This window comes from Triturus cristatus, chromosome 2_1 (genome assembly GCF_964204655.1).
Source record: "Triturus cristatus chromosome 2_1, aTriCri1.1, whole genome shotgun sequence".
Taxonomy (NCBI): Eukaryota; Metazoa; Chordata; class Amphibia; order Caudata; family Salamandridae; genus Triturus; species Triturus cristatus.
Genome location: NC_140581.1, coordinates 339,410,824 through 339,433,518, shown reverse-complemented (window position 1 = coordinate 339,433,518; position 22,695 = coordinate 339,410,824).

Sequence of the window (22,695 nt, the reverse complement as noted above, 5' to 3'; positions counted from 1 at the left end):
CAATTCAGCCCCCAAAAAGCACATAATTCAAAGGCACCCCGCCTCAAAGGGAGAAGGGGACACAAAATCAGAGCTGCAGGGGCAAATCCCCCACATTGCAGCACACACACATAGCAATCACAGATCATCAGCAATGACGGCAATGTGGTACAAAGTGCAACACCAACACCAGGACAGAGCTCACAACAGGTTTCGTTCATGCGTAGTAACTGTCCACTCACATCTGGCATTGCCAGACACTGTGTGATAATAATGTACGGGTACTACCACACATCCGTCATGTAGTTGAAAAACACACTGACTGCCATCAAATAGCCAGCTCTTCCAAAACAGTCACAATGTACATTGGCATGCAGTCTGAATTTAAACATCTGCAAATCTTCCACATACATGTGAAACTCTGTTAACCCCTTCCATGCGTGGGGAATTCCCGCGCCGTGCGGGCGTTTGTATTAGTGGGCGGGGATTTGGATGGCCGGGAACCGTCGTGCGCACACGCCCACCGTGACACGTGACGGCTCCCGGCCGTCATGTGCACGGAAGAGGTTAACCTGCATCTCCCCTTTACATTGCAGAGGGACAAATAACACTTCCTGCAGAGCACACCACACTTCTCATCAGTGATGATGAAGAAAACAACCTGCACATATGTCAAGACACCCTTCAACGGATAATGGACAGCCTCTGCATCCCATCCCCAGGAGCAGAGCAGGCCAGCTGCCTCGAGGTGACCCCACCACCTGCACAGACTACACAGCAGGAAACAGACACCACCACGGCTGTCTTCCAGGACCCCCCGACCAATACATGGAATTCCAACGGCATGTCTTGGGTTGCCAGATTGAGTTGGCTGATCAGCTGCGGTCGGGGTTCGAGCTTGTGGCAGCCAAAACAGGAGACCATGTAAAGTCCCTATCGGACACCCCTGTCCACACCATTCTCCATCACAGACCATGGATGACCTCGCTGGGGCCATTAATCGGATACAAAAACTGTCTGGTCAGACAGGCACCAGAGATGACAGCACAGGGTTGGCACAGATGCAGGTGTCAATGGAGACCATGGAGAAGATGCAGGCTGGAAGTATGGCTGCCATGGCTGGACACCAGCGAGCAGTAGCTGGGAACTTCAATGCCCTGCAGTTCATCATCTTGCCATTGCTGCCACTGAGCCTGTCCCAGATGACTGCAGCGCGAATATCTACACACACAGCTCTGACCCCTAATGTGTCAGTGGCACACAGTGATGCAGCCCCATCACCTTCACATTCTGATGTGTCAGTGGCACACAGTGATGCAGACATTACCCCGCCACACACACCGGAGTCACCAGACACAGAACCCGTTTCAGGGGAGTGAGATGGGGATGGTAATTACTGTGTGAGGAAGGAGGCAGTGGCATCCATCACCACCACATGGCCTGTCCCTGCCTGGTTCTGACCTATGCATCATGCCCTGGGACAATACCTTCCACTGACCCCCAGAACACTCTGCGACATTCACCCAGACCCCGACACGGACTGCCATATCTTTTCCTCTGGACAATTACACAGCAATCCTGCTGCGGACTGCACTCCCCCTCTTCCAAATCACTTTTTAATCCCCAAAGGACTCTGGTTGGCCCACCACTGGGCTTCCATGTAATGTGGGCTTGGATGCTCCGTCAACCACCAGAATGTGAATAAAACATTCTAAATCACACAGATGTGTCATGACTATGTTCACTCACATATGGAAGTATGGCTGAATGTAGGGACCATGATTGTACATGAAGGTACACTTTGATAACTGACATCTATGAGCATGTTTGTCCCTGAGACACATGGCCAATTGGATCACTGTGAAGGTGAGTACTAGCTGTGTCCCCATTGCACATCAATAACAATCTCACAACTCCCCAACGGAGGCACACGTCCATGTATTGAATAGGACTGGGAGTAGGAATGACCAAATCGGTAGCAGGCCAGAAGTGGTGTCCTACATCACATGTGACAACCGAATTTCACGTCGCATATCTACCCACACACATCTTTGTGGATACATCCTGTTATTATTCATAACATTGCTCCATGAGTTTGACACCATACTCACATTGCTGAAGTCACCTAAGTTCAGAGGTTGGCCAGCAACTATCCCAAAACAATGTCTGGCTCACAGAGGTGGAGCTTGTAAAAGGGAGCCACCCCCATTGTACATGCGTCAGTCAGTTCCTCCCTGTGGCACACGAGTGGACAATCTAATCAACACTCATCACAGTTAGACACCTCTGGAGTTGCATAGACTTTACTGGCATGTGCGTGTCAGTACGGACAAGGCAAAGGCCACAACAGGCAGGGACATGCTTAAGACACTTGCACGCAGCATGGGAACATGTCGAGGTGCACGACATGGTGAGACAAAAATGGACAACAATCATCATGGATGGCAACGGTCTCAGCCCACCTTGCCATGCTGGACGAGTCATGTGTTGTTTGGCGTCTGCCCATTGCCCCATGTGAGGGGGCACAACTCACTGCCCATGGGGTCTGCATAGTGCTCTGCCACCGGAGTGTGCCGACTGTCTGCTCTGCTGACAGTGATCAGGTGAACGGGTCCGACAGGTTCACATGTCGTGCTACATTGTCATGTGTGTACTCTCATGGGCAGTTGTTAGGGGGCATCTGTTATTCTTCATGTGTGGCTCTGGGCTGTGCTCCCTTGTCTGGTGTGGGTTGTGGTCCGACTTTGCACCAGGTCAGAGCAGGTGTTAATTTCCTGGTGCTAATGCGCCTAATCGCATGTTTTGTGTTCTTATCGCAGATCTGGCTGGTCGTTGAGAATGTTGCGGAGTGATGTTGTTGCTGCTTTTTGCTCGAGAACGCCTACTCTACATCTCATTAGCGATAGTTGCCGGGGTCATCCGTGGCGATGTATGTTGCAGATGCTAACGCCAGAAAAGTGGTGCTGTCGGCTGTTTGCACTGGCTTGTGAATGGGGCGGTAAATTTATCACAACTTTGGCTGTGCTAAAGTACCGTTAACCCAGAGATAGCTCCTTGAGAATATGGCCCCTTGTATGTTTAGAAGTGAACATGGACCTGATGTACAAACTGCTTGTGTGGTCGCAAAGACTGCGCTATGCAAAGTCACTGGCACTGAAACAGCAATATCAGGTGTTGAAATGTACTAAATTAACTTTACAAGTTAAAAAAAGTATTTTCAACTCACAGAGAGCTTTTGCCGACTTATGTCAAGTTGCAAAGGAAACGGGCCCATAATTGGAACCATCATTTCCTTTGTAATTTCATTTGGTATATGTGTTGATACTTTGTGAGTGCAATTGCAGTCACAAACCAGTGAAAAGACACAGACATCTGACGTGGGGTGATTTCCCTTTGGCAAAGTGGAAGCAGACCTCCTTTGACAGCTTCTAGGGGAGCAGACAGTGGTTGAAGAAAAGCTGCATCCTTTACAAAATATCATTCCCTGAATGCAAAATATTTGTTTCAAAGCTGCATCTTAAGGGATGGAGGTAGCTTTCAAAAAAATATTTGTTCACATTGGGGAAATCAAAATACATCGATGTAGATCAAAGTCCCTGAGAGGACTCCAGCCATACATTCATAGTCATGCATGGGGGATCAAAAAGGAGTTCCAGTTTCATACATATTAATGAGGCACGGTTTTTGCAACCTCATGAAATGGCTATTTTTTGCTGCAGCTGATTAGTACATCAGTTGGAACGCAAAATAAAAATCTAATCTCTGGGCTGTGCTCCCTTATCTGGTGTGGGTTGTGGTCCGACTTTGCACCAGGTCAGAGCAGGTGTTAATTTCCTGGTGCTAACGCGCCTAATCGCATGTTTTGTGTTCTTATCGCAGATCTGGCTGGTCGTTGAGAATGTTGCGGAGTGATGTTGTTGCTGCTTTTTGCTCGGGAACGCCTACTCTACATCTCATTAGCGATCGTTGCCGGGGTCATCCCTGGCGATGTATGTTGCGGATGCTAACGCCAGAAAAGTGGTGCTGTCGGCTGTTTGCACTGGCTTGTGAACGTGGCGGTAAATTTATCACAACTTTGGCTGTGCTAAAGTACCGTTAACCCAGAGATAGCTCCTTGAGAATATGGCCCCTTGTATGTTTAGAAGTGAACATGGACCTAATGTACAAACTGCTGGTGTGGTCGCAAAGACTGCGCTATGCAAAGTCACTGGCACTGAGACAGCAATATCAGGGGTTGAAATGAACTAAATTAACTTTACAAGTTAAAAAAAGTATTTTCAACTCACAGAGAGCCTTTGCCGACTTATGTCAAGTTGCAAAGGAAACGGGCCCATGATTGGAACCATCATTTCATTTGTAATTTCATTTGGTATATGTGTTGATACTTTGTGAGTGCAATTGCAGTCACGAACCAGTGAAAAGACGCAGACATCTGACGTGGGGTGATATCCCTTTGGCAAAGTGGAAGCAGACCTCCTTCGACAGCTTCTAGGGGAGCAGACAGTGGTTGAAGAAAAGCTGCATCCTTTACAAGATATCATTCCCTGAATGCAAAATATTTGTTTCAAAGCTGCATCTTAAGGGATGGAGGTAGCTTTCAAAAAAATAATTGTTCACATTGTGGAAATCAAAATACATCGATGTAGATCAAAGTCCCTGAGAGGACTCGAGCCATACATTCATAGTCATGCACGGGGGATCAAAAAGGAGTTCCAGTTTCATACATATTAATGAGGCACGGTTTTTGCAACCTCATGAAATGGCTATTTTTTGCTGCAGCTGATTAGTACATCAGTTGGAATGCAAAATAAAAATCTAATCTCAGTGCGTTCAGTGTACAAACATGTGCAAGCTGGCCTAGGTATATCAGTCCCCTATGGAAAAAACTCTTTGGGGCTCATTTATGAGCCCCTGCGTCACTTTTGCGCCGCCGGTGCGTCACTTTTTGTGACGCACCAGTGGCAGAAAACATGCGCCATGTTGCGCCATATTTACAAAGTGACGCATCTAGGTAGATGCGTCACTTTGTAAACCCCTGCGCCACATTATACCTGCGCCAGGGATAATGTATGCAAGGGGGGCGTTTTGACGCAACAAAGGGTCGTAGAAGTGACGCAGTGAAATCTACGAGATTTCACTGCGCCACTTCTAGTGTGCAAATGCGTCAATTTCTTGCGCCTGCCTCACAGCAGGCGTAAGACTGACGCAGGCCCTTTCACATGGGGCTTGCCCCATGTGAAAGGACACATTGCTGGAGTTGCGTCACTTTTGTGACACACTCCAGCGATGCGTCACTTTTGCGCCTACAGATACGTCAGAAATACTGACGTATCTGTGACTCCTTGCGACATGATGCGTCATACTGTAAATATGACGCATCACTGGAGTCGCAGGGAGGGCGCAGTGAAAAGTGGCGCATCACTGTTTTCACGCAGTGATGCGTCACTTTTCATAAATGAGGCCCTTTGCTTTTAGAAAAATAAAACAAAGCAAATGTGTAAACTTCACAAATGAAAATCCATACTTCAAATTGCACTAATGGGCATTCTAATTTTCAAGTGGTATTGCATATTTAAATGCACACATTGCACACCCTTGTTTATCGTAAGTCCAGCAGGAGGGGAGCGGGTCCAAAACTGCTTTGCTGTGGTTGAGAAGGAGGGACTGCTCATTTACCTAGACACACTCCTGGTTGGGACACCGGCCATCTCCAAAGGAAGAATAGTGCTACCCTGTAGGGATTTACTCAGAATAGTGCACTGTGGGATAGTTTTCAGTAAAGCAAACAGGATATACTGCAAAAGTGGGAAGGGTTGGCCATGGCAACTTTTGTATCATCAATTAGGGAGCCGCCAAGAGTCACCCACTCGTTGGCTAGTGAATCCTACAAAAGTGGTGGTTTACCCACAGCTCATCAGAACACTGTTGGACCTGTGGAAGAACAGAGCAAAATTATACCTCATGTCTGTGACTTGTGTGGAGACCAGAATTGCTGGACCTGCTGCCACTTTTTACCTAGGACTGTGAAGCAGACTCCAAGAGCCAATCAATCAATCAATATATTATTTATTCGATTTAAAAAAATAAAATCATAGAAGTCAAGTACAGTATGATACATTTCATAAATATCAATGTCAGCATAAGTTACAGTTTAGCTTGCTTTAAAACATCAGAAAGATAATAAGATAATAAATAGCATACTGTGGGAGTGGTTAAAAACTGCAGGAACAATAGTGCAAGTTTCACTTGGATAACATTCCTGGGCTTCAAGAGGGGACGTATACATTTAAAATGGATATAATTATATTTCGGGCAGATGATGAATATGTGCAAATTATCATTAATAGAAACATTATCACATTCACACAGGGGCAACCTTGAGTCTTTAAAGCAGCCATGATTGGAGAGCAGTAGCCTCGGAAATAAATGAAACCTAAAAAAATGTCAGCAGTCGTCACTGGTTGCGGGGCATGTCCAAGGTAAGATAGGGCTCCAAGTCACCTAGAACCCAATTCACAAAAGTAATCTGAGACAAAATCGAAACTTCACGACTTTCGGTATTCACAAAGGGAATTTAGGAGTCATAAAGTTAGGATTTTGTCTTAGTTAAATTTAAGTATTGGCCTTAAGTTTAACTTAAGTAAAACGTAAGTTTAACTGAGACAAAATCCTAACTTTACTACTCCTAAATGCCCTTTGTGACTACCGAAAGTCATAAAGTTAGGATTTTGTCTCGGATTACTTTTGTGAATCGGGCCCTTACAGTTTTCACTAAACTCGCATGGCATGCTAGAAGCTTATTCAATGCTAATGCCTCTCGATCTGCTGCCATTTTATCTCTAAACGCTTCTTTGACCCACATGTTATCAGTTTGGACAATACCCCTAGGTTCGATATAAGGTTCAGGTCTCCCTTTAATATTCATAGGGAAGAGACATAGGCCAACCAAGGAATCAAAAATGAGTTAGCCAAGATCAGTCAATTAAGGCCTAGCTTCTCCTTTGTCCAAACCGAGAGCCAGAGCATAAGGGGCAGAGCCAGATATAGTCAATGACAACCTCGTGAACAACCTCAAAGTGTGTATTTTGTTGGCTCCCTGGGAGACCCCTAAAGAATTTATTTTCCGCTATTTAAATTGGAGTGACTTGCCCGTATCCACAAATACTGCACCCATAGCTAGGTTTTGGGATACAATTAGCATTGAATATATTCAAAACTGTTTTTTATGGGTGCACCCCAACTACTGGGCTACGTCTCCTATGCTAAATGTTGCCCTGTTGAAAGGATCCACATTATGATTTATTAAAGACCAGAGTCTAGTTGAATACCCAGATAACTAAACGTATCAACCTGGATGATATGGTGTCCTTCTACTATAAATGTTATGTTTTTTGTCTTGGGAGGGCTAAACTTCATCACATGTGATTTGGAGAAATTGGTAGACAGGTCAAGGCCATTTATAAAATCAATAGATCTAAAAGTTTCTGTACCCCCCTGGCAGTCCAAGCGATTAATACTGTGTTGTCTGCATAGAGCAGAGCAGGTATCGGACGGCCTCAAGCCCTGGGGACATCCAAGTGAGAATCCATCAGAACTGATTCTAGTTGATTGACATTAAAAAAATGGTGCTAATATGCAGCCCTGGGAAACCCCATGCTTCACTTTAAAATGCGGTGTGCATTCCCCATTAGAGCATTATCTAACCGATGCCGAAAGGTCTCTTAGCAAATCACGCAAAATATTTACTAGGGCGGGCTCTATGCCCATCTGCACCATCATGGGCCAGATCTTGGAGCAGTTAACTCTATCAAAAGCTGAACTGAGGCCCATTAAGGCCAGATCCATTGCCCCCATCTAGGCCATTGTGTACTTACAGATCAGCAAATAGAGATTCAGATTTTGCTCAGTAGTGCCCTGCCCCGGCCTAAACTTATATTGCAGGTCAGACAAAATATTGGGCTTCTCTGCCCAGGTTGAGAGTCGCCCCCAACAGGACCTGGCAATGAATTTCACCTACAAGTTAATAAGAAATATGGGCCTGTAGCAGGCTAGGTCTGACCTATTTCCCTTTTTAAAAATTGGGACTATAACCAATCAACGCTAAGTCGGTGGGAGGGGACTTCTGGCGGATGTATTTAAGTGCTGGGTTGTTAAGGGGAGCTACATATCAGCAAAGGGTTTAAAAAGCCCCAGGGTCTGAATCCATCAGGCCCTTGGGCTTTGTTGGAGGGAAGACTGGAAATTGCTAAGGTCACCTCGACTAGTTGAAATGTAATTATATGATCCTCCTTGCTATCACCTAACAATATGGCCTCTTCCTCTTGATTGTAAGTGGCCCTAAAGTGCTTAACCCAAGCCTGTGATGTGGTTAGGAAGTTGGTCAATATTAAACAGAGGAAGGTTAACCACTCGCCAAAAGGCAGTGCTATCCTGCACCATACTAGCGGTAAGTGAATTATCCCAGGCCTCATCTTTTAGCTGGATCTTTTGCTCCCTGCAAGGCATACATTAAGCCACAGTAGCTCTCTTCACCTTTTCGTGACACTGAGTTGTTTCATGCAGGGATTTCAACAGGTCCTTGCGTGCACCGAGCACTTCTTATCAAACCAGCTAGCTAGATGAGGTGTGGAAGGGGCACCTGGTTTACTAAGGGCTGATTTAATGAACCTGCAAATGTTCGAAAAGGACAGCATAATGCTATGAGCTGTGGTGTCCTCGGTGAGACATAAAAATAAATCAACATTGCAGGAAGTTAGCAGATTAGAGATGAAACACAGTGGGACAATTGAGGCCCACCCAACCCTCCGACCCTGGTTGACAGAGAATACTGGCTCCCTGCAGTAACAGGCCATGTCATTAGGCTTTTTGTCCCACAAAAAGGTGGCTATCAAAGAATTATGGTCACTTACATTATTCCATGTAACCTTAAAATCTACAAGGGCTAAGGATAAACAGAAAGACACAAAAATATAGTCTATAGATGTACTAAAACCCATCCCCTCGAATGTGGGAATCCTCTCAATTGACCCCTCTTGTCTTGGATCCATTAAATTGAACAGATTATACTCAGCAATTAGGCTATTGACGTTATCGCCTTGCTGTGTGTGCAGTAGGTGCACCTGGTCAGTGCCTGGGTTTGCATTCTCAGATGCATCATTGGCTTGACAGGACAGACAAGGGTGCAAATTAAAATCCCCCCAATAACATATTCACAGTAAAAAGAGATTCTAAGTGATAAAAATAATCTATAAAATGTTTTAAGTTGGAAACAGCATCTATTTCATTACTGGGCGTGTCTTCATTATAGAAATTTATGACCAGCATTCTGCATTTATTTCTGAAGGTTAGGAGAATACCCAGGACCTCCTTCGACTTGGACCAAATAAATTCAACTTTAAAGTTAAGGCCCAAATTTACTAGTGTGACAAGTCCTCCACTAGCATGTCCACTGGGCGAAAGAATGGCTGGTGCAGTAAATGAAGCAAAGATGTCCAGATGTAGGCAACACTTAGCATCCCACGTCTCCTGTAGACACATGACATCAAAGGTAGTCATCAATCTAATCCAGCCAGCATCGGTTAGCTTTCCCTGAACCAAGCAATATTCCAACTAAGGACCCTTAGGTCGGTAGTTCTACTGGGTACCATAGACTTGGGCAGGTCCTCTTCACTGGGGACTGGACCCAATCAATCAAGATCTTCCAACTGACTCAAAGGTTTGAAATGATTACTGAGTGGTATACTTGCAATTTTACTTTGGCCTAAGTGATTGACCAGTCCATCTTATGGCCTATGCTGGCACTGAGAAACAGTTATTGGTCGGACCTTTGAGCCCAAGAGTGTGGAAAATACCTCCTCCCCGCACAGTACAGTTAAAATTGACAATAATACAGTCACCTGAAAACATCTTCTGAGAGGGTCCAATCCAGCCCACTCTGCATGCCGTGATGATTTTGTTCAACAGGAGCTGGGATAAGGGCTGGGCGAGTTAGCCCTTGATGCCAACCAGTGGACCACCTTGTTCTTGAGTTGCACAAAGTTTTCCTGAGCCTCCTTTCTTAAGTGGGGGACATCCACCATAATAAGAACATAAGTGGTTGCAGCTGGGGCATCTGGATAGCGTTAGTACAAGGATAGTCTACAGAAGAGGCCTTATGTGGCAAGTGATGGGCTACTGCTGTGAGGCCATTAATGATGCTGTGATTGAGTAGCTGGGCAGGAAGAAGTCCAGTGATTAACTGGGTCACCGGAGCATATAGTTGGTGCCATTGATCGTGAGGGACATACAACCTCATTCGCAGGCACTGGACCATTATTGGCTACCTGGAGTGTAGGGAGTTCTGGGCAATTTAAAGAACCCTTAGTAATGCCTTTCGCGGTATCACCGACCACATGGGTACTTGAAATAGGGCCTGGAAAACAGGACAATTTCTTAAAATGTGTTTGTATAGTGTCCACTGAGCCTTCCAACTGATGACTCCAGGGCAATAAGCCATGTTCCAAAAGCATCAACTGCTGTTAGTATCTTAAGTTAATAAAATTCTCAATCTTGTTAGTCCCAGGAGCGGTATGGCTGTCGATGTTGTTATCAGTTAAGAGCTTCGAGAGACCCTTACTTGAGCTGTTGTCAGGCTTCCTGCTTGGCTTATTGGGGAGTGGCTGTCCTGGATTTTTAGTTTTGTGTCTGGCTCCAAACTTCTGAATGTCGTCAGATTCCTTATTAACACGGGATTCCTGATCAGTAGGATGAGCCACTATAGGTGTAGAATTTGTGGGTGATTGTTGGTGAAGGGGTGGTGGATTAAGTGAGGGGTCAAAGGAGGCAGTAATAGGAGTGGCTTCACCCTCGTATTGAGCATCTCTGGATTGGATAATGGCTTGGAGGTTCAAGGCTAGCTCAACCTCGGCACAGGAAATTTCATTAGTGAGCACTCCAACTGCCTGGTTGGGAAAGGACAGTATGGATTTGCTGGCTCTAGGTCTTTTATCTGTCCCATCCGTGGATTCTGCTTTCCTCTTCCCCATACTAGTCATAGCTCTTTGCTACAAGATTTTGTATGATCAAAGACCTAATGTGAGGCAATCAGAGTGTATGTGTGAAATCTGCAATAGCAAATAAAATGGCTATATTTGACACTCACCAGCTCTGGAGAAAATCACTATAGAGGTTTTTCAGGAAGTGGCCCAGCCCAGCCTCTTCTGGGCCATTATGGGTGTGGGGCGGGCCCACCCTTGGCCCAGGTTTCCCCCGGGCACGGCCCACACGCGTCCCACACTGCGTGACCCCTGGTGATAAATTATGTGCCTCCGGGTGCAGGGATGATGCAGCAGGTGGCAAAGGAGTCTTGGAGCTGAAATCCTCACCCCCCCTTTCACAGTGCTCCAGCGGCATTTAAGCATCCCACACTGTGGGACCCCACGTGATAATCTATGTGCCTCTGGGTGCAGGGATCATCTAGCAGGTGGCAGAGCAATCTGGGGCAGAAATTCTCACCCCTCTTGCACAGTGCTCCATGGCGTTCAAGCGACAGTTGGTTGACATGTGTGGTTACAAAAACATAACAAGCTGAAAGAGGCTCTTTTTTCTGGAATGATCAGCTGACCAGTAGCAACTGAATCTGGACTTGATCTTAATGCTGGCCACTGCTGGAATGAGGCCTTGTATCTTAGTGCTGTCCCTGATGTCTTGCAAACCTTGGAAGAGACCATTAAGAATTGCTCCAGAGAGTCTAAAAAGTTAGGACATTGAAAATGTTTGGACTTCCAAGACCTCTGGAGTGCTAGAAGGACCTTCAAGCAAAAGTATTCGACTTTGAGAGGACCTTGTCAGATAGAGCCTCGAGACGGGCCCCATTGCAGAAATTTGAGCTCAGGAAAAGAGACTGACAGCCTGATTTAGAGTTTGGTTTATTGGTACTCCATCAAAAATGTGGTGAATACCCCCTACTCACTCTTATAAGTGCATTTTATCATATAACCGGTCTAAAAAACTCTAAATCAAGATTGTAAGAAATTAGGTTACTGATTTAGGGAGATGAAACCCTTCTCAAGCAGCAACCACAAGTAAGTCACAAACAAACCCTAAATTTGCTTGTGCTCAACCCTCGGGTAGCTTGGCACAGAGCTTAGCTCAAAGGCAATGTGTAAAGTATTTATGCAACATTTCAAACATTAACACAGTGAAAACACAAAAGGATCCTACACTGGTTTAGAAATACAGAGTGATTTTGGTAGATAAAACAAGATCAAAAAGAGAAAAATCCAATCAGTAGGACCATCAGGAGAACCCTTGAAGCAGATGCAATGCATTGGTTCTTCTCAGGATTGTGTCACATAGCAGATGAGATGCGTTGGTTCTGCTGGGTCCACAGATGGACTGGCAGAGCACTGGGGTAGTACCACTGGGCAGGGTAGACACAGATGGCAGAGTCCAGGTGCTGGTTTGATGGCTGTTGGAGCCTCCTGTCTCTGAGTTTCAAGTCAGGACAGGAGGGCAGCTAACTTGCCCTTGGAGTACCTCTGGGATCCTGAATTCAACAGATGCAGGTCAAGTCCTTCTCATCCAGGCAACAGGTTAGCAGGCAGTAGGTCAGCACAGCAGGGCAGCAGACCTTCAGAGCAGCAATCCAGCAGAGTGATAGTCCTTTCAGCAGCACAGCAGTCCTTCCTACTTCCTGGCAAAGTATTCACAGGTCCAGAACTCTGCTGAAGAGGTTTAATATTTATGCCTTGTTCTCTTCCTCTGGGAGGTTGGAGAAGCTTCTATAGGTTTTCCCTTGAAAACCCAGGCATCCTATCTTCCCTGCCCTGTCTCCAGACAAACTACAGTTAGTTTGCAGTCCTTTTGTGGAAGCAGGACACAATCTATTCAAGTGTACGCAGGGTTGGGCCCAGCTACGCTCTTCCATCCTGCCAGTGATGCTTATCCAGGCACACCTAAGCTCTCTATTGTGTGTGGCAGTCTATGAGGAATACACAAAGCACAACTTTCAGCTACACCTTGGCATGTGGCCCAGAGAGAGGCACTCAATGGCTAATGCAGGATAAGGCCAACTTTCTGAAAGTGGCCTTTTCAAAATTGTAATTCAAAATCTGGCTTTACCAAAAGAGAGGATTTTTCATTTCAATTCCAAAGTCTCCAAACATGAACTTGTTACCTGCTCCCATGTTATCCTATGGGAGCGGTAGGCATTGAGGTAATGAAAAGCAAATGTAAGTGTTTTACACTACCAGGACATGTAAAACTTAAAATTACATGTCTTGCTTTTTTAATACAGTGCACCCTGCCCTGTGGGCTGTTGGTGGCCTATCCTAGGGATGACTTATATGTATTAAAAAGGAAGGTTTGGGCCTGAGAGAACATATATTTTGCAAGGTCAAAATGGCAGTTGAAAACTGCAAACAAAAGCTGCAATGGCAGGACTGAGGCATGTTTAAAGGGCTACTTGGGAATTCCTGAGAAGGTAAACTTTGACTGGGATCACCTGCTTGGTGTTTCTGACCTACGCTTCATTGCCATCACAAATGAATGTACACCTTGGTCTTGCTCAACTGTGAGTTCTGCCAGGAGCTTTTCATTTTATTGGCCCTTTTTGCCCTACAACATTTTTAAAGCTATAATACCGGTTCCCCTTATGGATTTTAGCCTTTTTTTCAATTTTCTAATTAAAATTATCTCTAATTGTAGAACTAGATTGTGGGATTTTTATTGTGGGGGAGTTTTGACTTTTTGATTGTTTTGATATTACTAAATACTTTACACACTTTTCCGTAAATTAAGTCTGTCTGCTATGTGCCTTAGTACCAGGGGTTGTGCCGAGGTGTTTTTTATTGAACGTGTGTGTTGGACCTAACAACATTTTGGACTAATTACTTAGGAAGGATTCACATCTTCTTCAACTAATAACGATTTTCTTACAGATCCTAACTCTGTTAATTGTAACCCTTACAGAAGCACTGCTCCTGAATGTTGTATGCTCCTAATAGCCCCTTCACAATGTATCACCACTTGTGGCATTGCACAAGTGGATTGGAAAAACAAAGGCAGGGAAAGTGCCTTCTATCGCTTCCAGACCTCAGTCTTTGCTTTCTTGCTTTGAGCAATGAGGTACACAATCAAGGTTTACAGCCTAGTACCACCTCCTGAGTAAGTATGCTTTATTGTAGAGAGATATTGGAGCATATTCTCAAGGAGCTATCGCCGAGTTAACGGTAATTTAGCGCGGCCAAAGTCGCGATAAATGTATCACCCTATTCACAAGCTGGTGCTAACAGCCCATAGTACCAGTTAACCTTCGATAGCAGCTGCAAAAAACATCGCCCAGATGACCCCGGCAACTATCGCTAATGAGATGCAGAGTAGGCGTTCCCGTGCAAAAAGCCGGGACAACACCACTCCACAACATTCTCAACGACCAGCCGGATCGTTGATAAGATCACAAAACATGCGATAAGGCGCGTTAGCAGCAGGAAATTAACTCCTGCTCTGACCTGGTGCAAAGTCGGGCAACAACCGGCAACAGACAAGGGAGCACAGCCCAGAGCAAACCTGAAGAACAAATGCACCCTGGCAACCGAACATGCAGCCCAGAGCCCCAATAGGGCAACAACACCCACCGCCACCACCCCCAGGCCCCTCCGACCCTCCCGCCCCCACCCGAACCAACATTGAGGCAGTGCAGACAAAGACAGTGACCTGCTGAAAATGCACCAACCTCACAGACCCAACACCTGGGAACATCATTGCCCACCACAGGCTCAAAAGGACAACCACCCTACGCATCCTGACCACCATTGTCCACAGGCCGACAGTACCAACACAGCGGACAACCAACATCTCTCCGCAGACACAGCTGCTGGCTCTGCCGCACCTGTTGGCCTCTGGTACCTGCCAACCCACAACCGCCAGAGTCTGAGGAGTCTCACAGCCAGCCACATCCAAGCCCCCCCAACTGTCTTGGATGCCTTCATCAGCTTGGTACCACACTACCTATCCTTCCCCCACACTGCGCAGGAACAGCTGTAGACTAAGCAAGGCATCAAAGCCATAGCTAGATTCCCTCACGTGTCAGGGGTCAATTGATTGCACACATGTCCTACTTGTGCCCCCTGGTGACACTGCACACAATATCCGCAACCGAAAGCACACAGATACCATCACTGTGCAGGCAATAGTAGACCACCTGGGCATCTCCACCAACCTCGATGCCAACCACCCATTCCAAGTGCATGAGTCCTACATCTTCCGAGAGCCCATCATCACCCGTTGCTTCCTGGCTGGCAACTATGTAAATGCGCTGCTTGTTGGCAAGTCCCAAATGAACACACCACATACCTCAACTCCACAACCTTGCAATTCACAAAACTGGGAACGCATATCTCACAAACTCACATACAACATGCCAAACAACATGCCCACCCACCAGACATGACAGCACAACTCACTCTGGCAACCTGGGCCAGCCATGCACATAAGCCATCAAATGCATGGCACCTCAGCCACACGATAGCAGATTGTGGGAAGAGGTGGGGACCAGACATGTGCGAAGGAGGCAACTGACCGATGAATGACAATGTACACAATGCCAAGTGTGGCGTTGAAGTGCTGGCCAGACTGCAGTATCACACATATCCATGTCAACATACACTGCTGGTGTATGGAGTGCAGTGGACAGTGGAGGCAACCATGTCACCCCAGCCAGTGGGGAAGATCCCGGAAATGTAGCTTGTTACGTCCCCCCTTGTAAGTGTGAGCGGAGTGGGCTGGCCCGGCGTATGCCGGGCACGCGTAGGGGTGGGAATAAAAAGCACGTAGCTCTGGGATGCCACTCTTCCGGAATGCCCAACGACTCTGTCAGGGCGGCGCCCCTCACCCTGCCACGAGGCAGGTGCCATCGCCGTGAGCGGTGATGCCTGCGTTCCTGTGTGCTTGCTGCACCCCGAGCCGCAGGGCCTCATACCAGTCCTGCCAGGCCCGGCGTACCCAGGCCTCAATGCACACCTGCCGAGACCGGCGTGTGTCGTTTAGGGTCCACCACGTGCTGGTGCAAGCTCCAAGCCAGAGTGCCACAAACCTGGCAGCCTCCTCAGACCATAACGGCCTCCGCGACACCGGCCTGATGTACTCCCTTCTCATTGAGGTACTCCACCTGCATGCACAGCAGAAATATAGGTCACACATTTGGAACTAAGTCTTGAATACACTATGGAAGAGAACATCAATTATGACAGATTTTATCTCACTATACTCCCATCGATGTGGTGACACCAAGTCTGTGCATAGCAGTCCATTCACAGGTGTCCGTGGGCCCACGCGGACTACTGCCCTTGGGCTACGCTGCGTTTGATTGCACATGTGAGTCATGATTTGTCAATGGCAGAGTATATATCATTGCACGTAAGGAGAGTTGTAAGAGGATGACGTGTTTCAGTCTGGAGGGTAAAAGGATCATCGTTACGGAGGTGATCGAACACTACCGACAACTGCCCTGGTGTCACAAACTCTGTGCATCGCAATACAACGTCACTTGGCTGTGGCCCCTTGCTGACCGCTGCCACCGGCCTACTCTACAGGCGAGTAGGTCACACATTTGGGACTGAGTCTTGATCATACATTGTCCAAGTCGCACATTAATGCAGAGTTTACATCTCTGCACTCCCTTCGATGTGGTGACACCAAGTATGTGCCTGGCATCCCAACCACACTTGTCTGTGGGCCCTTGATGACTATGCCATCAGCCTACACTGCGGTCCAGCAGGCCTCACGCCAATCCAATCCAGTCCGTACCAGGCAGGACACGTCATCGCCGCTGACTGAACACCCGCTCGGATCTGGTGCTTTTGCCTCCGTCAACCACAAGTCACCCCCAAATGTCATGTTAGCGTCGTGTATTAGAGTTCCAGGAGGAGCTCGCTGGCCTGCGCTGACCGCTGCCTCAGGCCTCCACTGTGGTCGATTACGTCACACTATTCAAATTCAGTCTTGATTTATTTATGGCTGACTTGACGTCATTGTACAGGCCTCAACGCAGACTACATCCCCTTTCAGCCCCAGTGGCACTAAGTCTGTTCCCCAAGACACATGGACACTTACTGGTTGAACTTTGGTGGCGACTGAGTCCATGGACTTGGGGTTGTTGTGGCCATCATGTTGGTGATACTTACTTTGTGGCTAAAACGATGCAGTGGCATTCCACTCCTCCATTTGCTGCTTCCAGACAGTGAAGTACTGGGTATTTTAGACCCAGCGGTGCAGGGGCACACACCCTATGACTTCTGGGTTTCACCCTGTTCCGGACCTACAGAAACACAGAGTCCTCTGGGTGAAGTCAAAGAATCGTTTATTGGCTGCAGACCAATGACAGGTATCCTAGAAGTACAACATCGTGTATGTTCTCAGGAGACTGCTGAAAATCATAGGAACGGACTTCTCCTTAAGTACAAAATATCATGCTCCAGGCACACATTCCTTGGTTTACGATATGGTCATATAAAGGTATACATTACAAACGAAAAAGCAGAGTCATGATGACCATCCCACATTCCAGTTCGGCCAGCCCACAATGATTTACACAGTAAGGTTCAGATCCCATGTTTGAAGTAAATAGACCCCCCAATAAACATGAGCATCTCCTGTTTTGGGGAACAAGTCATAAAGCAAGAACAAGCAGGTGTGGAAGAGATTAGCCGGGGGATTGTGTAGAATGAAAGGATTTTATGACGGGTCAAACCCTGATGCTAATCACAGGTGGACGGAGGAAGGGGAGCTCGTGAGACCGGTTTGGCCCGGGGCAGCAGAGCCAGCTGCCCAGGTCACAGAGAAGTCAGAGGGAAAGCCCATGTACTGTGAGGCCCGTATTTACTCCATTATAGCCTATGTGAGGGCAATGACAAGATGGCCACTGCTTCCAAAATGGAACCCGCGTAGTTGAGCAGAATAACGTGTACACAGTGCATTCATAGCTAGAACGGTATATAAAGCACTCGTACATGCCGCATTTACCATTTGCGGTTCGCTAATACCAACATAGACAGGGGTAGGGCCCTGTCCCCTACGCGGTCCCGAATATTAAAGTACGACAGACCCTCCTTTTGCCCTTACATAGGCAATCACTATACTCATCTTAATCCGAGTCTAGGTCAATGTTCACGAAGTCATGGAGATGTTGCTGTAGCATCATCCTGTTACTTAGCTCGTCCCTCGATACAGGTTTCCTTACACATAAGGTAGCACAGAGGCCACATATCGCGGGAGCACACTGTATGCACAGACAGAACAGGAAAAGAATGGCTAAGATCATTCCAATGACCATCAGAACTTTCCAACCCCAGGCAGATATCAATTCCCAGAACCACCCCATCAGTGACCAATCTCCCTTATCCACGTGTATGGCTTCAGATATTTTATGGAGTTTGGAGATGGCTTGATACACTGTTGGAGCATTATCTGGTATGAAAATGCAGCAACTGGATTGGATGACCTTGCATACCCCACCGCGGTCTGCAAGAATAACGTCTAGAACCATGCGGTTCTGCAGAGTCATAAGGCGATCCGCTTGGAGCTCAGCTGTCAGATTACTAAGGGCACCAGCCGTTACATTGACAGTGGATTCAACCACACGAGTCAGCTGTCTCAGGTTCCTACTATTGACCATAGGTCCCCAAAACGGCAGGAAACCCAAGAAGAAGTCTCCTGCTTCCTGACCGGCAGTATCCTCCTTACTAATCACACCTCTCACAACTCTGGTCTTGTGATAGTCAGAGGCGGCAGTAAATGTCGGCGGTAGCAAATTCGCAATATAACATGTGCCCGAGAAATCAGGGGGCAACCATGTATATGCTCGGTCATGACAGATGAAATATGTGCCCTTGGCAGTCAAAAACGCAGGGGAAAACTGTGACGGGAAAGTGTACGTTTCAGTACAGTCACTTCTTCCCAGTTGAGCCCTAGGATTCTGACCATTACCCTGTAAGCAGAACCGACCCATGTGGGGTACGACCCAGATTGGAGATGAGATTTTTCGCTGTCTTTCACCCAGACTAATACTATACCCCGTCGCGTTCCATCCTACATAAGGTCTCAACTCTTCTTTGGGAATGGATGAGTATGCATCAATATCTCTACTCATATCGGCAACTCCTTTCATCAAAGCCTTATTATTGGTGATGGGTCTGATGGAACGCGGTTGGCGAGGGGAGTATGTATCTAGAGCATAGAGAAACATGGTTTGGAATGCCCATGACGATCCATTGTAACTGTACGGTAGCACCAGGTAGGGAATACCCTTGTTAATGGTATGGGGCATTAACCCACAGACCCAGCAATTGGTCGTATTCATTACCAGTTGGTGCTGGTGCAAGAGTTGGATAAACGAGTTATTTACAAACTCTGATCGTCTGGTCTGTTCGTGCTCAGGCAAAGGGTGAAAAGAGTGAGAGGAGGCAGTAGAAAGAGGTATAGGCTGTTGAGTGGGTGCAATGGGCTTTTGAGCGGAGAAAAACACAAATCCTACAATAAACATTATGATACTACACAGTGTAAAAAAGCACAAAAAGACAAAACATTTACTTTTTACAATTCTACACATCCTTGCGTTAAAGGTCATTTCCTCAATCGGTCTCTCCATCTTAAAAAACTCCATCCTCTACTCGGGCCGCTCGCGGCGGATGAGTTTCTTCTGCTAAGGAGTACGCCTGTCAGTCCAGGGAAACGCCCTAGACTAACCAGAACCGTCGACCTAGCGTCTTCGGCCTGTACCCCAAAGTCTTGGCACCGCGACCCTGCGGCAGAACCCGGATGGTGGTTCGAAAAACAAAAATCAAGAAAGTCCTTCAGATGGGAGAGCAAAAATGTCAAAAGGGAAATAATGAGGAAATCTTTATTTGTCCATGGGCCTAGGTCTCAAATTATAACGGAGACGGCCAGGTGCTGTTTGGTCTTGAAACAAAAGTTCAGGCTCAGTGGTGTCCAATCGATTTGATGGTGGCACAGCTTCCTGCAGAATATTGTCACTCTCTTGGTCTGAAACTGTGTCTCTTAAGCGTGCGTCACTGAATGGTACAAAGCGAGGTACAATGTTTGTCTCTGAGTCGGCGATACCCTCCTTGACCCACTGGTCATATGGCAGAGGCAAGGGGACTACTTTGCAGTGGGTACCATGAATCCAGTGCTTCTTCCCTTTCACTCGCACTGCTGATCTTGTCGAAAGAAGAACAAGATGAGGGCCGATCCAGCGAGGCTCGTCGTTGCTCTTGCGCTGGAAGTTCCGGACCAGGACCCACGAGCCAGGGTTGATAGGGTGTCCAGGAGGTTCAGAGGCTTGGGGAAGAGTATCATGTACCTGTTGGTGCAAAACACGCAGTTTAACAGTCAAATCATACAGGTAATCGAGCAGTACTGGATGCTCAATCTCACTGAACTTCGTAGGTCTCGGTACACCCCATACGTTGGCGGGACGGCCAAAAACGACCTCGTAAGGACTAAGTCCCACTCGTGAGTGTATGGTCATTCTAGTAGACAAGAGTGCTAAAGGCAGAGCGTCAGGCCATTTAAGACCGGTGCTCGCCTGGATTTTGGCCAGCTTGAGTTTTAAGGCTCCATTGTAGCGTTCTACTAATCCAGCTGATTGGGGGTGGTTTGCAGCGTGGAACTTCTGCTTTATCCCTAGCCCTTCACATACATTCTTCATCACTTTACCCACAAACTCACTTCCGTTATCACACCACACCATTCTTGGCATCCCAAACCTAGGAAAAAACTCCTTCACAAGGGCTTTGGCTGTGGATAGGGCAGTGTTATCTTTCAGAGGATAAGCCTCAATCCATTTTGAGAAAGCACAAACAACCACCAGTACATATTTCAGGTTGTTGCATCTTTCCATGTGAATAAAGTCCAGCTGCAAAACTTCAAACGGACATGATGGGGGTGCAAAGTGACCAGCCGGAGTTGGGGTTCCCCTACCAGGGTTGTACTTCAAGCATACTATGCAATTCTTGACCACATTCTCTGCACACTTGGGAATCCCACCATTCTGCCAAACTGGAGCCAACAACTTGCATATACCTTTCGTACTGATATGTGCCATTCCATGTGCCATAGTAACCACTGGAAGCACATATGCATCAGGCAACAACCATCGCCTCTGTTCTGTCAGATCAGTCCAACAACCATTCTCATCCAACTTACCCATACTTTCTCTCCACTTGCTTAACTCTTCCTCTGTGGCTTCAGCCTGAAGCGACTTCACACTCTCTATTGTGTTCTCACACATTCCAACATCATTAACCCATCTTGCGGGACCTGCAACATACATTCTAGTCTTCACATTCTGTGCCGTTTCTCTCGCGGTCTCATCAGCAAACGCATTCCCACGTCCAACATCATCTGTGACTTTCCTGTGCGCACTGCATTTCATGATCGCAACTTGCAACGGAAGGGTCAGTGACTCAAGGAGATCATTCACCAACTTGCCATTCTGAATTTTAGCTCCATGTGACGTCAGGAACCCACGCTCCTTCCACAAACGCCCAAAATTATGAGCCACGCCAAAGGCGTACTGGCTATCTGTGTATATGTTCACTCTCATTCCTTCAGACAACACACATGCTCTCGTGAGGGCGATTAATTCTGCTGCTTGGGCCGAATTATGTGGCACTCGTGCAGTTTCCACAACCGTGTGTAGAGTCGTGATAGCATATGCAGCAGTCGTGTCACCATTAGGGAGCTTGAAACAGGACCCATCTACCCATAAAGTGCCATCACACTCAGTCAGGGGAGTATCTTTGAGATCTACTCTCCCTTTCGTCTCTTCTTCTGTTCTGAACAGACAGTCATGTTGCTCAATCTCATCTGAGTCTGCTGGAATTGGCAACAATGTAGCTGGATTCAGCGTATTACATCTTTTTATGTGTATGTGATTAGCTAACAGTGTAAGTTCGTAGCCCGATAATCGTGCACTAGTCAAGTGTTGTGTCTTAGTTCTATTTAATAATGTATCTACAGCGTGTGGAACCATGACAATCAATGTGTTGTCCATTACCAAACCAGCCGATTGTCGGATGGACATCGCTGCAGCAGCTGTCGCTCTCAGACAGCTTGGCAATGCCCTCGCTACAGGGTCCAAGGTGGATGAAAAATATGCGCATGGGCGCGGTCTGTCGCCAAAAGGCTGTGTTAACACTGACAACGCACATCCATCTTTCTCGTGAACATACAATGTAAAAGGCTTACTGTAGTCAGGAGTACCCAACACAGGTGCTGAACATAACGCATTACGCAATTCCACAAAACTCTTCTGGCACTCTTCAGACCATGGGATAGGATTCGGCGTGTCTTTGGATGTTAAGGCTAACAAAGGCTTTGCCAATAAAGAAAAACTAGGGATCCAATGCCTACAGTATGAAGTGATGCCCAAGAAAGCACGCACTTCTCTCTGTGTCTTTGGCACACTCAACTGTGCAATGGCTTGAATTCTTTCTGGGGTCAGTTTCCTTCCCTCCTTCGATAAGAGATGACCTAAGTAGGTCACTTCTTGTCGACAATATTGCAGCTTAGAGAGAGACACTTTGTGATGGAAAGCGGATAAATGGCGCAACAGTGACAATGTGGCTTCTTTACAGATCTTCTCAGTATCCGCGGCGATCAGTAAATCGTCCACGTACTGAATCAGGATAGCGCCACTAGGTAGAATAAGTGCATCAAGCTGCGCTTTCAAAGCCT